Source organism: Sus scrofa, chromosome 12 (assembly GCF_054392235.1).
Source record: "Sus scrofa isolate SSC_HxYL_T2T_F1_AM1 chromosome 12, Sscrofa_HxYL_maternal_Yorkshire_Landrace_v2.0, whole genome shotgun sequence".
In the NCBI taxonomy this organism is placed as follows: Eukaryota; Metazoa; Chordata; class Mammalia; order Artiodactyla; family Suidae; genus Sus; species Sus scrofa.
Genome location: NC_139394.1, coordinates 59,521,179 through 59,537,397, shown reverse-complemented (window position 1 = coordinate 59,537,397; position 16,219 = coordinate 59,521,179). Strand labels below are relative to the sequence as shown.

Sequence of the window (16,219 nt, the reverse complement as noted above, 5' to 3'; positions counted from 1 at the left end):
AGCCAGTGGACTTCACCCCTGCCCTCCCCACTGCCTTCAGCAAGACAACCAAGACCATCTTTCACACCCGGCTTCTGTTTCTAACCTCCCTCTTCCGTCTGCAGGAGCCCCTCAGATGCGGCCTTCCCAGCCCGAGCGCCACACCTGTCTGGCCCTTTTAGACGGCGCCCTCCCAGCCCTGCTGCGCACTCCCACCCACCATCCACAGACCAAAGGGACCGGGAAGCAGAGAATGGCGTGTCTCAGGGGCCCGGGCATGGCTGTGGGTCCCACAGATGCCCCAAGAGCTGCCCTGACCCACCACTGGACAATGCTGGTGGCCAGGCCGTATGTGTGGGAGGCCCGATCGGACTGTTCCCGGCGCCCACAAGTGTCAGCTCCTGTCGGAAGCCGGGAGACAGCTGCCTGGGCGGCTGAGACAAGTTAACTCGGGGCCTTCAGGCTTCACGCGCCTCTGCCGATGGAGGTGAGGCTTCGCGGGAGCCCTGAGGTTCCGAGCACCTCCTTCCCTCCCCTCCGCACCTTAACATGCCCTGAGCCACAGAACACGTTCCAGCATCTTTTGTCAGAGTCAAGGAGGCAAATGCTTGCCCGTGGTGAGCAGCACAGATCTGTGCGAGCTGGAGGAGGGCTGGCTGACGGGGGCAGCGTCCCCATCTCCATGAGAGACGTGGAAACCAAGTCGGTATCAGAGCCAGAGAAACACAGCCACCTAGGCTTTTTCTAAGATGCAAATTCCGCCATGCAAGGTGGGCTTTCCAGAGGCTTTGCTTGAGGACCCCAAACTTTCCACTGGCTCTCCTCACCTGCCATGGATGCCATCAGGAAACAGCAGCCCACCTGGAGGGGTGACGAGCCACCTGGGACTCGAGGCTGTGAAGGAGCACAAACAACAGAGCCAGCTGGCTCCTGGCAAAGCCTGACACTGGGAGGCCCAGAGACGGCCACGTGGGTATCTGCTGACATGCACCCAGGGGGCTCTGCTCTAGGAGGTAAGAGTCTGACTCAGGTGCATCGATTTGTGCCTCCTTCTCAGAGCAAACCTCAGACCCTTGAACTTGGGGCTCCATGTCCCATCAATTCTGTAAGCCCAGCCCCTCACACAGGCCCTCAGTAAATGTGCGTCTGATGAATGAATGAAAAGAAAATTAACAAATGGTCAAGATACAAATCCTCAGATGGGAAGCCCCGAGGGATGCTGGGAGTTGTGGGGGGGCGGTACTGAAAGCCACTCCCAAGCCTGGCTGAACAAGAAATCCCCATTTTGGGCTACAGCCTGGATGAGGCCAAGGGAAGGATTTATAGAGCGCAGGATCAGTATTTCATAAACCCTTCCAAATTGCAGAAAAGGCTGCACCTGCCTCCGTCAGTCTGCGACCGCTAATCCGCTGTAACAGCTCTGTGCCGCCTTTCTGTCCCCGCTCGGAGGGCAGGGTTAGCCTGTGTATTCGCCTCTAATAAGCCGGAGCCATCGGGGCGCTGCATTCACGGCTATCTGCTCCCACAGGGCCGGCCCCACGGGGCCTCCTTGTCGGCTCTCCGAGTGAACAGGGGATTTTGTGTTCGGCAGGGGAAACAAAGCTGTCCCGACGGGGATCCAGTTGGCTGTGGATTCGCTTCTCCAGCGAGAGCCAGCGGTGGACACAGCCTGGCGCTGTCGTCAGCCCTGAAGGGGAGGGAGGCTCAGCCCGGCTCCTGGGAAGGTTGTGAAAGCGAGGGGAGCTTGTGGCCCTGCAGCGTCTGCCCTGCTGGCTGGCAGGCTGGTGTGCCCAGCGGGTTAGGCCAGTGCCAAGGAGGCCACACCTTTGCCGAGTTCCCCGGGTGGCCCATACCCCACCCTGGGCAGCTGCCGGCGGGATGTCCACCCTCGGCTAAGACTGGGCCAGACTGCTTCCTATACAGAGAAAAGGCCCTCCAAGCTCATTATCCTTTTCTGAAGTCAGTAACTGAGGTACCATAATGACAAGTGGCCACGGACACCCCTGAAGTCAGCAGAGTGAACAGAAAAATTTATGGCAAAGGCTGTGCACGGTTCCCAAACACTGTTCTGGTTTCCTCCTGGGCTTAGAGACTACATTACCCAGCAGCCCTTGTGGCTAGGTGTGGTCATGTGACTGCGTCCACCCATGCGCAGAAGTGAGACAGCCGCTTTCAGGCCTAGCCTGGAAAAGTCTCCCATGTGCTCCCCTAGGTGCTCTCTTTCCAAACCAGTGATGCCAAGGCCAAGGGGGTGGTAGAACCACATGACAGAAGGAGTCTGGGACCCCGACTCACCGCTTGGAAGGGAGCAGCCTAGGAACACCTGCCAGGGACTGTTGGGGCTGCTTGTTATGCAGCATGGAGCCCACCCTGACTGATCCAGCACTGGTGAGAAGTGAAGAGAGTCTGAATTAGGACAGAAGCAGCCGTGTGTGCAGGGCAGCGAAGAGAGATGCGTGATCCGAAGACAGCCTTTACTGAGTGACCAGCTGGGTATCAGGGGAAGGGAATAACCACCAGCCTTTCCACAGCACAGGCCTGTTAGAGAGTGAAAACCAAAGTCCACAGATGGTCCCCGAAGCCCCAGTAAAATGTGCCTTCCCTGCCCATAACTTATCAAGTATGGCAGATGTGGTGGGTGCCCTGCCCAGGCCCCTCTTCTGGACCTGTGTGCCCACCTCTGGCTGCCATGGCTGCTGGCAGCGCCCGGCTCACTTGCACTTTCTCTGAAGGATTGCCCTTGGCTGACGGAAACGGCTCTGCTTGGAAACATCCACACACTCCATCCCGGTGAGCAGCCCCCTGCCAAAGGCCGGCTTCATGGGCAGGTATAACCCCCCGGCCCTTCTGCTTTTAAGTAGGGTAACTTCAGACAATTCACTGTCCAGAGCTCCAGTGGGAACAAGCTGAGGCTGGACTTCTCCTGAATCCACACGTTTCTGAGCTTCCTCCTCTGCCCTCTCGGGCTCCCCTCACTCTCTGAGACCATCCCCTCAATAAGTCACCTGCACGAGAACCCGTCTTGGGGACCCTGTCAACCCAAGTGAACAGCTGGCCCTGCACCTCTTCCATCCACAGCAGCACACTCATCACAAAGGGCAGGAAAGACAGGGACCAAGTCCAGGACCGGGACAACCCTGGACTATCGGGCCTAAAAGGGTCGCCACCTTCTCAGGGGTCGCTCCAGCAGGTGAAGGCGCCGAGCGCGCAGGGAGGTTTTAGATGCTGAAGGACGACTTCCCAACCCAGGACCAAAGGAGTGGCCTCATGGGACAGAAGGAACGCTTGGCGGGGAAACAGGGCTTATGTCCCGCCTGCTGGGGGAGGGGAAGATGGCAAGAAGCGGCCGTGTAACCAGCGCAGCCGGGCTGGAAGGGAATCCGAAAGCGGCTTTCACTAAACCTGCTGTCCCACCATGCAGCAATTTCTCACCTCTCCTCGGCATGAGGAGCCTGCCAAGTCCCCACGTCTCATTCCCTCCGCGTGAACCGCCTGAGAGGGTGCTGGTTTGAGGCGCGATGGTAAATGGGAAGCTGGGAGACCTAGGTCCTGCCACCAACCCACTGTGTCACCTCAGCGAGCGTGCCGTCCTCTGGGCCTGCCTTCCCCTCTGCCAAACGCGAGCCTGGGTCGCATCATCCCTCTCCAGGTTCCCTACTGGAATCAAGAGACAAAATCCCACTCCTGGAATGCCTTTCAGGAGAACTGCTGAGAAACATGTGACCACCAGCTCTCCAGGGAGAAAAAGCCTTGATTCACAGCTTGTGCCAATTTCAAAGGTGTAAATACTCCCACCACGGCCAGTTTCAAAGCACCAGCCTGATGCCTTGAATGCAGAGTCGGGAAGAGATGAGACAGTCGGTTCCCGCAAGCAGGTGGGTGCTGGCTCCAGCACGCCACCGATTTTGAGCTATTAAAAAAAAATTTATTTATTTGAGCAAAAAAATTCATTTCAGACCCCGCTTTGTTTCTTTTTTTTTTTTTTTTTTGTCTTTTTGCTATTTCTTGGGCCGCTCCTGCGGCATATGGAGGTTCCCAGGCTAGGGGTCCAGTCGGAGCTGTAGCCACCGGCCTACACCACAGCCACAGCAACTCGGGATCCGAGCCGCGTCTGCAACCTACACCACAGCTCACGGCAACGCCGGGTCGTTAACCCACTGAGCAAGGGCAGGGACCGAACCCGAAACCTCATGGTTCCTAGTCGGATTCGTTAACCACTACGCCACGACGGGAACTCCCCCCGCTTTGTTTCTAACCTCTGCAAACAAAACAGCTCTGTCCTTTCCTCAATCCTACAACACACTTTACTCCTGAGCAGGGCCCACAAGACAGTGCAAATCACACTGGCCACTGCCTTCCCTGGGGAGAAGCTGACCTCTCCCATGGGCAGAGCTGGGGCTAGGTTCACAGGCCGCTCACATGGCTTTGGGAGCAGGGGGACACGCGGTGGCAGAGAGTCCTTCTCACTGGGACGTGGGGCGGGGGGGCAGTAGTCTGCAGGGTACCGGACGGCAGGAACTGCCCCCACCGCAAGGCCGTGCTGGTCCTTCCGACACGGAAGGGCATCGTACACAGCGTGGAGGGCGCCCGGCTGGTGGCAGACAATGTCCCTGGGCCTTCCTCCTCTTCCCTCCCACCCTCCCTGGTCCAGATCCCCCAGGGTCCCCTCCACACAGCCCTGGATGACCGCCCCCAGGCAGCCACCTGGGCTCTGTGACCAGCAGGCCCCGTGACTCGTCTCCCAACCAGCCGGGACCAGAAACACGGAGTGGGAAGGGACCACACAGATCCTCGGCCTAACACCTTCATCTCGACCAAAAACTGAGCCCAAAGCTGTCAAACCGCCAGCGGGGCCTTTGAATTGGGGTAGGAAGAGGGTCACAAAACGTCACAATCCGGAGTTCCCATCGTGGCTCAGTGGTTAACGGGTCCGACTAGGAACCATGAGGTTGCGGGTTCGATCCCTGCCCTTGCTCAGTGGGTTGAGGATCGGGGGTTGCCGTGAGCTGGGGTATAGGTCACAGACGCGGCTCGGATCCCGCGTTGCTGTGGCTCTGGCGTAGGCTGGTGGCTACAGCTCTGATTTGACCCCTAACCTGGGAACCTCCACATGTTGCGGGAGCAGCCCAAGAAATGGCAAAAAGACCCCCCCCCAAAAAAAGTCACAATGCATGCTGTTAAGTAAGTGACTGCATTTAAGCCTGTTGCCCTCACCCCTTGCCAAGGACTGCACAGGGTCCCACCACCTCTCGAAGTGAAGGGATTCAGAGGTGGGGATTGTGGGGGGTCATCAGGGTTCGATGAGGTCATGGGGGTGACGCCCATGCGGGTGGGCTGAGGGCCCTGAAAAGAGACACCTTCTGCTGGGGAGGACACGCCGAGAAATCGGCAGTCGGCAAGCCAGGAAGGGGCCTGCACCAAACCCCAACGTGCCCGTGCCGTGATCTTGAACTTCCAGCCTGCAGAGCTTCTGTTAAGCCACACAGTCTACAGTGTTTCATCAGAGCAGCCCGAGCACCCCAACAGACCACCTCTATTACTGGGACTTAAGTTGGGAGTGATTTTCAATCTGACAGGGCATTTGAGAAACCACCTCTGGGGTTGGGGGCTTTACTAGCTTCGGTGGAACGGACGTTCTGCAGGGGCCGAGCCCGGCGGCAATCCAGGGAGGGGACTGACAGATGGCCCAGGGCCTCGGGGGGGCACCTGGCACAGCAGGTTACTGCGCAATCCCTCCCACCAACGCCCACCCCACGACCTCAACAGGAACCCCCAGGGAGGTTCCAGGCAGAGCCCTGTGGGGGCGGCGGGGGGGTGGGGGGGTGGACCCCTGCCTCAGTCTAACCATGCAGCGTCCACCCTGCCTCAGCCCAACCCTGCAGCCTGCACGCCACCCAACCCCCAGCCTCTGCCAACAAGGACCTTGTGACAGTCGCGTGACATGGGGGCGGGCCCTGGGGATTCCAATCCTCTTTCTCGCTGCCACCTGTCACTTGGCCCATTCGCACCAACCATCCCCCTGGAGTCCCCAGTGGGGAGAGAGGCTAAATATTCCACCCCACTTGCCCCTCTGGCCGCCAAGCTCATCCCTTTATCCTCCTCCAAGGCTGGTGGCAGCCCCACCTGCAGAGCCCAGCCTCGGGGGAACAATGGGGGTCCCGAAACCCCCAATGCAAATGGCTCCCTTTGTGCTCCTGGGGTGACCCAGGCCCCTGGTGGCGGGGTGGGGACGGCCCTGCTCACCCCAGACTGACCTTTGCCCCGGCCCTTTGTACAGCCCCAAAAAGGAGAGAGAGGAAGGGGAGGGGGAGATGGGGGAGGGGGAGGGAATCAGGAAGGTGGGGAAGGGGGACAGGGAGAGAGGCAGGGGAAAGAGGCAGAGACGGACAGTCTAGAAAATCAGAAAGACAGACCCACAGAGGAAGCAGAGCTTCAGGCAGGCTGCCCACAGCAGGTCTCCTGGCCTAAGCAATGGAAACGGAAGGTCGGACCATGGGCCATTTTGGGAGGGTCACAAATGGTCAAATAAAGTGATGATTCCAGGAGGTCCTGTCGTGGCTCAGTGGTTAACGAATCCGACTAGGAACCATGAGATTGCAGGTTGGATCCCTGGCCTCGCTCAGTGGGTTGGGGACCCAGCATTGCCGTGAGCTTGGATCTGGTGCTGCTGTGGCTCTGGCATAGGCTGGCAGCTACAGCTCCAATTAGACCCCTAGCCTGGGAACCTCCATATGCCTCGGGTGCAGCCCTAGAACAGACCAGGGGGGAAAAAAAAAAAAGATGATTCGATGTGGCCCAACCTCACACACACAGATCAGTGTGGCCTCCAGCCCAGGCGGGGGAGGGGATCGGGCAGGTCCCACTCAAGGGAAGAGCCCAAGTATCTGCCTGCCGCCCCTCCCCATCCCCGCTCAGCCTCTGGTTCCCCTCCTGGAGGCTTCCAGGGAATGGAGCCCATGTCAGGAAATCCGGATTCTTTTTTTTTTTTTTTTTTTTTGTCTTTTTTTTTTTTGTCATTGTTGTTGTTGTTATTGTTGCTATTTCTTGGGCTGCTCCTGCGGCATATGGAGGTTCCCGGGCTAGGGGTTGAATCGGAGCTGTAGCCACCGGCCTACACCAGAGCCACAGCAACGCGGGATCCGAGCCGCGTCTGCAACCTACACCACAGCTCATGGCAACGCCGGATCGTTAACCCACTGAGCAAGGGCAGGGATCGAACCCGCAACCTCATGGTTCCTAGTCGGATTTGTTAACCACTGCGCCACGACGGGAACTCCTGGAAATCCGGATTCTCACCCAGAGGCTGTTTTGCCCCCAGGGCACAGCTGGCTGTCACAACTGGTCCCCTGGCCAAGGATGCAGCACCATCGGAAACACAGAGAGCTCTCCAGCCCCGCTGATCCGTCCCCATGATGGCACCGAAGTCACCACACCCTCTGATCCCGCCACAGAGGGAGGTGGCAGGCACTCATGATGGTGACTGGCTCCCTTGTCCCCTCTGCTGTGGAGGTGCCCTTTCCTTGGGGACGCGCCCCTGAGGAAAGTCCAAAGTTCAGGCCGGACGGGGCCGTGCCTCTTCCTTCAGAGCACAAAGTTGATGACAACGACAACATGTGACGACTTCTCACCAGACACGCCACTTCCCATGCAGTCTCCCCAGAAGCAGGACCCAGACGCACTTCCAACACCATGCTTTGGAGTTCCCGTTGTGGCTCAGCGGGTTGAGAACCCCAAACAGTGTCCATGAGGATGCGGGTTCGATCCCTGACCTTGCTCAGTGGGTTGAGAATCTGGCGTCGCCTTGGGCTGTGGTGCAGGTCACAGACGCGGCTTGGATCGGGCGTGGCTTTGGCTGCAGTGTAGGCCAGAGGCTACAGCTCCAATTAGACCCCTAGCCTGGGAACTTCCATATGCCACGGGTGTGGCAGTAAATTTTTTAAAAAGAAATAAAAATATAATGCTTTGTGGAGCACATGGTTGCATGCTGTGTTAATAATTAAACCACTGAGTAAGCCAGCTGTGAAAGACAAGCGTTTGGGGACAACGCGGAAAGCTGGAGGACAGACCAGGCGTCAGATGATATTCAAGACATTTGGTTGGTTTGGTTTGGTTAGGGGTGACAATGCTGTTGAGAAGATGCAGGAAATGTTCTTTTTCAGAAAAGGGATTCTGAAATATTGATTCTGAAATGTCATAAAGTCTAAGCTTTTCCTGGAAGATACTTCAGCCAAACAAACAAAAAAAAAATTTGCTGAAGCAAACAGGACACAACATGAAGTCAAGGGGACAGGCAGGTGGGGGCCAACCAAGCTGTTCTCACCCCTGCTGAGATTTTTCATCATAAAAATGTTAATCAGTTGAATTACATTAAATCAAAATACAGTGACAGGAAGTTCCCGTGTGGCGCAGTGGCTTAAGGAACCGGCATTGCCGCAGCTGTGGCACAGACTGTGACTGCGGCACCGGTTCCATCCCTGGCCTGGGAACTTCCACATGTCATGGTTCTGGCTGAAAAAAAACGTGATTTTGGGAGTTCCTTCATGGCTCAGCTGGTTAAGGACCCAGTGTTGTCACTGCTGTGGCTCTGGTTACAACTGTGATGCAGCTTCAACCCCTGGCCCCCGGAAGGTGCTTATGTCACAGGAGTATGGGGGAAAAAAAATACGGTGATACAACAGTAAAGCTCAGAACACGGGATAATTTTCCTATTAGTTGGGCTAAAATTCACCTGGAAAAAGGACACAAATACTTGGCAATGTGAACACAGCATTTCCCATGGTCACGCAGGAAACGCTTGCTGACTTTAGAAACTCTCCTTTCAAATCCCTCAGCTGCACCCACCTCAGTTCAATGCCCTTCTGAGGAGCGGGTAACCCTCCTTAACACACGCCCAGAGAGCACGCGGAGGGCACGCTCAACAACGCACCAGGGCTTCTCAACCTCGGCCTCCACTCACTCCACTGAGGCAGGGGCTGTCCCCTGCCACGCGGGGGCGGGGGGGGGGGGGGCGCAACGTCCCTGGCCTCATGCCACTCGATGCCAGGAGCACTCTCGCCCCAGCTGTACCAACCCAAGACCCCTCCAGAAATGGCCCTGGGTCCCCTGAGGGCAGAAGGGCCCCAGGCTGAGAACCACAGGAATACAAGAGCCCAAGGAAGGAACTTACTTGGAATGCTCTGGGGGCCTGCCTTTTCACCAAAGTTGACCCTCTGCATGTAACTGGCGATTGTGCTCTGGCAACACATCATGTCTTTCCACTTCCTCCTTAAATACTCCCCCACGACATGCTTCTACGGATGTTCCCACACTAAGTGAAACTACCACGGACACGGGGTTGTCTCTCTTTCGTTATTGCAAACACTGCTGCGACCTGAGCTAAGCCTTGCCGCATACCACTCCTTCCTTAGGCTAAATTCCTAGACGTGAAGAGATGGGATGGAAGGTACATTTCTGAGACATGATGCCAAACCACCCTGCTAAAAGTGGTGCCCCTCACCCTCCCATGACCAGAGCATGTCGGGCCCATTTCCTTAACCCTTTCAATCCTAGGAATTACTTTTGGTTTTCCAAATGGTGTCAACTTAATGAGGTTTTTAACGATGACAGTCTCGCTATTACTATGTCTTTATCACCAGGAAGCATAATGCTTTAGATGCTTATTGCCATGTATACAAAGTCTCTGACTTTCTAGCTCCTTTTCTCACCTCGATTTTGTATCAGGATCTCTTTTTCAGCGAACTGTAAAAGTTATTTACTGAGGCTACTACTCTTTGATGAACCAGGTCAAAAATGTATCTCTCTCAGCTTTTTGTTTGCCTTATATTGCTTATAATAAGAGTTTCAAAGTACAGATGTTTTATCCACTTAAAACCTTTCCCTTTATGACTTGACTTTAGTATCCTAGAAAGTCTTCTCTACCCCAATGTGTGTACACACACACACACACACACACACATTTTTTTTTTTACAGCCGGCACCTGTGGCATATAGAAGTTCCCAGCTAGGGATCAATTCAGAGCTGCAGCTACTGGCCTACGTCACAGCAATACCAGATCCAAGCTGCATCTGTGACCTAAGCCGCAGCTCATGGTCATGCTGGATCCTTAACCCAGGGAGGGAGGCCAGGGATGGAACCTGTGTCCTCATGGATACGAGTCGAGCTCTTAACCTACTGAGCCACAATGGGAACATATTGACACGGATATGCTTCATTTTAGAACTTTTTAAAGAATTCACTTAAAATGTCTATTTAACCCATTGGGACTTATGTGGGCTTGCAGCACGAAGTAGAAATTTTCTTATTTTAAATAAAGAGGCAGTTTTCCCAGCACCACTTACTAACTGATTCATCCTTTTTCTGATTTATAATCGCAGCCTTATCACATACAAGTTCTAATGTTTACATTCACATCTATTTCTAGACTTTCTACTCAGCTTCGGTGATTCCTCTATTCCTATGCCAATAGCCAATATCGCACTAATGAAAATATCCTGTTTGCGATATTTTTAAAATCTGGTAGGGCAAGTTACCCTTCATCACTCTTCTTTCAAAAAACATTCTCGGCTATTTATTTTCAGTCATTTATTTTTCTAGCTGAACTTAAGAACTGTGTTCTTTCCAATTGGGATTTTAACGAGAATTATGCTCAATTTATAGATTCCAGACAGAACTGACATTTCACAATTTTAGTCTTGTCCGCCCAGAACATGGTAAGACCTTCCACTGTTTTTCTTTAGTGTACCTTGGGGAAATTTTATCCTTTATATAAAAATACATAATTCTGAACTTTTGTGTCTTTTTGCCTTTTCTTTTTTAATCTTTTGTCCTTTTGTCTTTTCTAGGGCCGCACCCATGGCACATGGAGGTTCCCAGGCTAGGGATCTAATCAGAACTGCAGCTGCCGGCCTCCACCAGAGCCACAGCAACTCCGGATCCAAGCAGTATCCTCGACCCACACCACAGCTCACGGCAACATCAGATTCCCTAACCCCCTGAGCCAGGCCAGGGATCGAACCCACAACCCCAGGTTCCCAGTCAGATTCATTAACTGCTGAGCCATGAGGGGAACTCCTAATTCTGAACTTTAACTGCTACATTTATTTGTATGTATTTGATATTTTTGTTGCTATCCTAATTGGGAGTTTTTTCCATTATCAAAAAAAAAAAAATTATATTCCTCGAACACTTACTAAAGGCCAGATATCCTATTATATACTTTTCACTCGGGATGACAAGGTTTTGTAATCTCTAACACTGAGATATATAAGAAAAATTACTAACCTTTGTGTCTTTGTGTGTTATTTTTGTTGCTGGGTTTTTCTTTCTTTCTTTCTTTCTTTTTTTTTTTTTTTTTTTGGCCAAACCCACAGCATGCGAAAGTTCCTTGGCCAGGGATCGAACCCAAGCCACAGCAGCGATAAGGCTGGATCCCTAACCTGCAGAGCCACAAGGGAATTCCTGTATGTTAATTCTGTAATGGCCTCCCTGGGGAATTCAGTTTTAACCATTTTCATCTGACCCCACAGGTACGTTTTCTAACACAAGGGCTGCAAGGAAGGCACCGAGACCCTACCTGTTTGCCACCTCCCGCCCATTCTTAGGTATAAGCTGATTCATATGCCCTGTCTCCCTCAGCTGCCTGGTGACCACTGGGACACGTCCCTGCTGACTGGTTCTCCCAAGCCCAGAACATGCAGCCACATCAGTTCCACCCCCCCACCCCAACCAACCACACTCCCAAGGGTCGCTTTCACTGGCCCCTGTGGAAAATGGTGGCTTCTAACTGGCTGTGCCTCCATCTCCACCTTGGTTTCAGGTCCCCCGGGGACCCAAGTTTGTCTTCTCTCTTGGAAGGATGTCACCACACGGTCAGGTAGATATACCTTACTGCCCTAAATCGACCAACCAGCAGCGACTAAGAGGCAGAATCAGGTTAAGGCCCATCACAGACCCACAGCCAGGCAGCCTCGACGCGAAGCCCAGCGCACTGTCACCTCAGTGCCTCGGCTTCTCCCGTGTGAAATGGGATCATAACGGTATTGACCTCACCTGGGTGGAGGAGCTGATGAGGTGGCTAAGAACCGAGAAGCTTTTCTGGCAGAGAGCAAGCATTATACACATGTCGTCTCCTCCTCCTTCATTCAGCCAGAGTCTGTCTACCATCACTCGGGGGTCTGGCCCAGTCTCTTCTCAGGATACTTATCTGATGGCCATTTACCCCCACAGCTGATCCTATTTCACACCATCCTTTGAAAAGCAGGTCCTCAATTAACAGACCTCCTTCTTTACAAGTGATCAGGAGCCGTGATCCCAGCTCCCCGCAGTATTCCTCCCACAGACCCGTGGTCAGAGATCCCAGCTCCCAGCAGAATGCCCCCCATGGACCCATGGGCAGTGATCTCAGCTCCGAGCAGAATGCCCCCCATGGACCCATGGTCAGTGACCTCAGCTCCCAGCAGAATCCCCCCCATGGACCCATGGTCAGAGATCCCAGCTCCCAGCAGAATGCCCCCCCCCCATGGACCCATGGTCAGTGACCTCAGCTCCCAGCAGAATGCCCCCCATGGACCCATGGTCAGTGATCCCAGTTCCGAGCAGAATCCCCTCCACCCTGTACCCATGGTCAGTAATCTCAGCTCCAAGCAGAATGCCCCCCATGGACCCATGGTCAGTGATCCCAGTTCCGAGCAGAATTCCACCCAGGGGCCCACAGGCCCCTTCCTCCTGACCAGGAGCGCCAACGGCTCGCTTAAGACCCAGGGCACCACGTCCTTCTCAGATGACTCTAAAAGCCCAAGAGGACGCAGGCTGTACAGCCATGACGCTGGGCAACACTGGAAGACAACAGAGGACCGTCTGCCACGTCCCTGTGTCGGCCTAGCTATTTCTGCTTGGCGACAAAGTGGGGCTAAGAGACCCCCCACCTTGAAAAGTCCCCCAGTGAGGCAGGGCTCAGGAAGGCAAGCATGTCCCCCACTGCAGCCCAAGACCCAGCGCCCTGTCCCCAAGGTTCCCACTCTCACTCAGCACCCCCCCCCCAAACAAACCAGATTCACTGCACCCTTGAACTCTGATCTCCAAAACTCAACTCTTTTTTTGAAATTGTGGCAAAACGGACATAACATAAAATTTACCATTTTAACCATGTTCAAACATAAAATTCAGTGGCATTAAGTATATTCACAATGTTACCCATCACCACTCGCTAGTTCCAGAATCTTCCATCACCTCAACAGGAAAGCCTGCACCCATCAGTCACTCCCCGTTCCTCCCTCCTCCCGGTCCATGGCGATCACCAATCTTTCTGTCTCCGGATTTGCTTATTCTGGGCATTTCATATAAATGGCATCATACACTCTGTGGCCTTTTGTGTCTGGTTTTGTGCACTCAGCGAAATAATTTCAAGGTTCATGCCAACTGTGTAGCGTGTGTTGGTATTTATTCCTTTTCATAGCTGCATGATATTCCCCTATGTGGATATGCCACATGGAATTTGTCCACTCTGCCACGGGTCGACATCTGGGCTGTTTCCCCATTTTGGCTACTGTGAAGGCAAACCCTTGACCCTTAACTAACTCCCAGTCTTTAACAGGATTTTACAATGTGGGGGGAGTTCCCTCAGCTGTCCTTCCTCTGCCTTGGGCAGCGCCACCTGCTCGGATCAAGTTTCTCTCAAGAGCCTGCCCTCAGGCTGACTCTCCACACCTGGCCTCTTGCAAACCCACATTCCTGGGGAGGAGCTGGGAGATCAGAGCTCAGCCCACCCCTCCGCACGCTGGGCTGTCGGTATCTTCCATGGCGTTCCACTGTTTTTCCTGAGCCACTTATGATAAGCCTGCCACGGAATCAAAGGCTTTACCCAGATCATCTCATTTAATCCCCACAACAACCGTCCGGGGCAAGCTTCTCATCCCCCGGCTCCACAGACGAGAAAACAAGACGCGGCACAACTCCCCACTCCGCGCCCCCCATCCCGCTCCCCTACAATCTGCCGACGCTGGGTCCAAGCTACCAGCTCATTCCCCCACTCGCCCAACCTCCTCCCCACCTTGGAAAACCAAGGTCCAAAATGAGAATAACCCAAGCGTATCCAGCGGCAGGCCTATGAAAACCCAATTTTCTTCCACGAGAAAACGGAGGGGCTGCAAGACCACCAGATACGACACCTCTAAGCCCCCCCACCCCCACCGCACACATACCTCGGGGGGCTGCTCATGCAGGTTCAGCGCCGGCTCCCTTGAAGGGCTCCCGGGGGGGCCTTGGCCTCCGCACTCACCCCCAGGCTGGGCGCTTGTGCAGCTGGCAGACAGGTGAGTGCACCTGGGCTGGAGGGGCGCCCAGGACCCGGTTGCGAGGTGGGGGGAGCCCAGGGGTTGGCCGTTGGCTGTCACACCTCCCTCCTGGGTCCAGCTTCCGCTGGGAAGACGGCCAGGCGCCTTCAAACACAGGCGGCCAGCCGGGGGCCATCAGCTTCTGGCGTGGCCGAGACCACGCCCACAGCCCATTTCCGGCGTCGACACGCCACTTCCGGTGGAGGCTCACGTGGGCTCGGAGGAGGGGGGACGGGGGCTTTTCCACCCGGGAAAAGCAGCAAAGGCTGCCAAGCAGGCCCCGCCCCAGCCAGGTGGTAACTATTTACCTGCGGCCTCTGCCTACAGACCCGCACGGAAGAAGCTGATCATGGGGGGGTGGGCGGAAGAAGGCTTAGCAGAAGTTCATTACATAGAGTTCCCCTTGTGGCTCAGTGGTTAAGGAACCCGAGGAGCACCCATGAGGACACGGGTTCGAGCCCTCAGTGGGGTTAAGGACCTGGCGTGCCTGCGAACTGTGCTGGAGGTCGCAGACGTGGCTCAGGTCCCCAGTTTCTGTGGCTGTGGCGTAGGCCGGCAGCTGCAGCTTGGATTAGACCCCGAGCCTGGGAACCTCCATATGCCACCGTTGCGGCCCTAAAAGACAAAAAGAAAAACAGCAAAAAAAGAGTTCATTCCTACCAGGAAAAGCAGGGCAGAGAGGGCCCAGGCCCACCCCTGCATCCTTCATGAGGCAGAAAAGAGAGGTCTTTGCTCTGTCCAAGGCCCCACGGCCAGAGAGGAGTCAAGCCCAGGTCTCTAGACTCCAAGACAGCGCTCCTTCCACTGAACTCAGGGCCTCCGCAAACCAAACATGCAGATCAGCAGCTACCACGGAGGCCTCTACAGCCCTAAGCAGGTGGGTTGGGAGTGGGCTGCCCCTGTCTTCCTCCCAGCCTGTTACCCTCTGCCACTGCACACACACACACCTCCCCCCCTCCCCCGGCGCCCCCCAGCACCATGGGCATAGCACTCCTCCCCCTCCCTGCCCCAAGACAGGGTACTGGCCAACCCGGCGAGCAGGCGGACAGCATTCCCTGGGGTAGGCTGGCCCTTCAAGAGGATGGGTTCAGGGTGAGGTTATGCCCATCAGCCTTCAGAACAAATTCGGCTCCGTTTATTAATTCTCCTCCGTTCTGCAGGAGAAAGTAAACAAGCTTTTCTCAGGCAGCCGAGGCCTTCCCTATTCAAACACTGCGCGTATCGACGGGCTTGGAAGCACTTAGCTCCCAGGCCCTGCTTCCCTGGGGGGCCCCTTGGCCTCCTGCCCAAAAGTCCCTCCTGCTGAGACAAGGCGAACGGGGCCTCTCTGGGGTGGCAGACCCCAGAGTCCCAGCGCCGGCAGTCTGGGCATGGCCCAAGATCTCCAGAGACAGCATCAGAGATCCTGGGCATCCAGAGACCCAGGTAAGGCTACAAAAGGTCTGGCCAAGGACACAGCACCCCAACAAGCAGCACACCTGCTCACTCAGCCCCACTGGGAAGATAGCGCTCTGTCGGTGTGCACTGACTCTTTGCTTCCACTTAAATCGTGCTTTTAAAGGTCCAGAAGGAGGAGTTCCCTGGTGGCCTAGCAGTTTAGGATGCAGTGTTGTCACTGCTATGGCTTGGGTCACTGCTGTGGCACAGGTGCGATCCCTGGCCCAGGAACTTCCGCGTGCCTCAGGCGCAAACAAAAGGGAAAAAAAGTCCAGAGGAAGAAAGGAAATAAACAGTGACAAATTCAAAAGGAGTCCCCCAAGTTCACTGAGAGCTGGTACAGACTTTTCAAAGGAAGATGCTACAAGCCTTTCTTGGTTGGTTGAGTGATAGTCACTGCATGCTTTACAACTTCTCATGGCTTGTACAGAAATCACACGAATTCTTTTTTTCTGCTCTATTTTTTTTTTTT

At 54.8% G+C, this 16,219-nt stretch overlaps 1 protein-coding gene across 5 annotated transcripts in view; it reads right to left on the bottom strand.

Moving 5' to 3' along the window:
* The window catches only part of NTN1 (netrin 1), a 241,409-nt gene that overhangs the window by 33,904 nt on the left and 191,286 nt on the right, over positions 1-16,219 (bottom strand).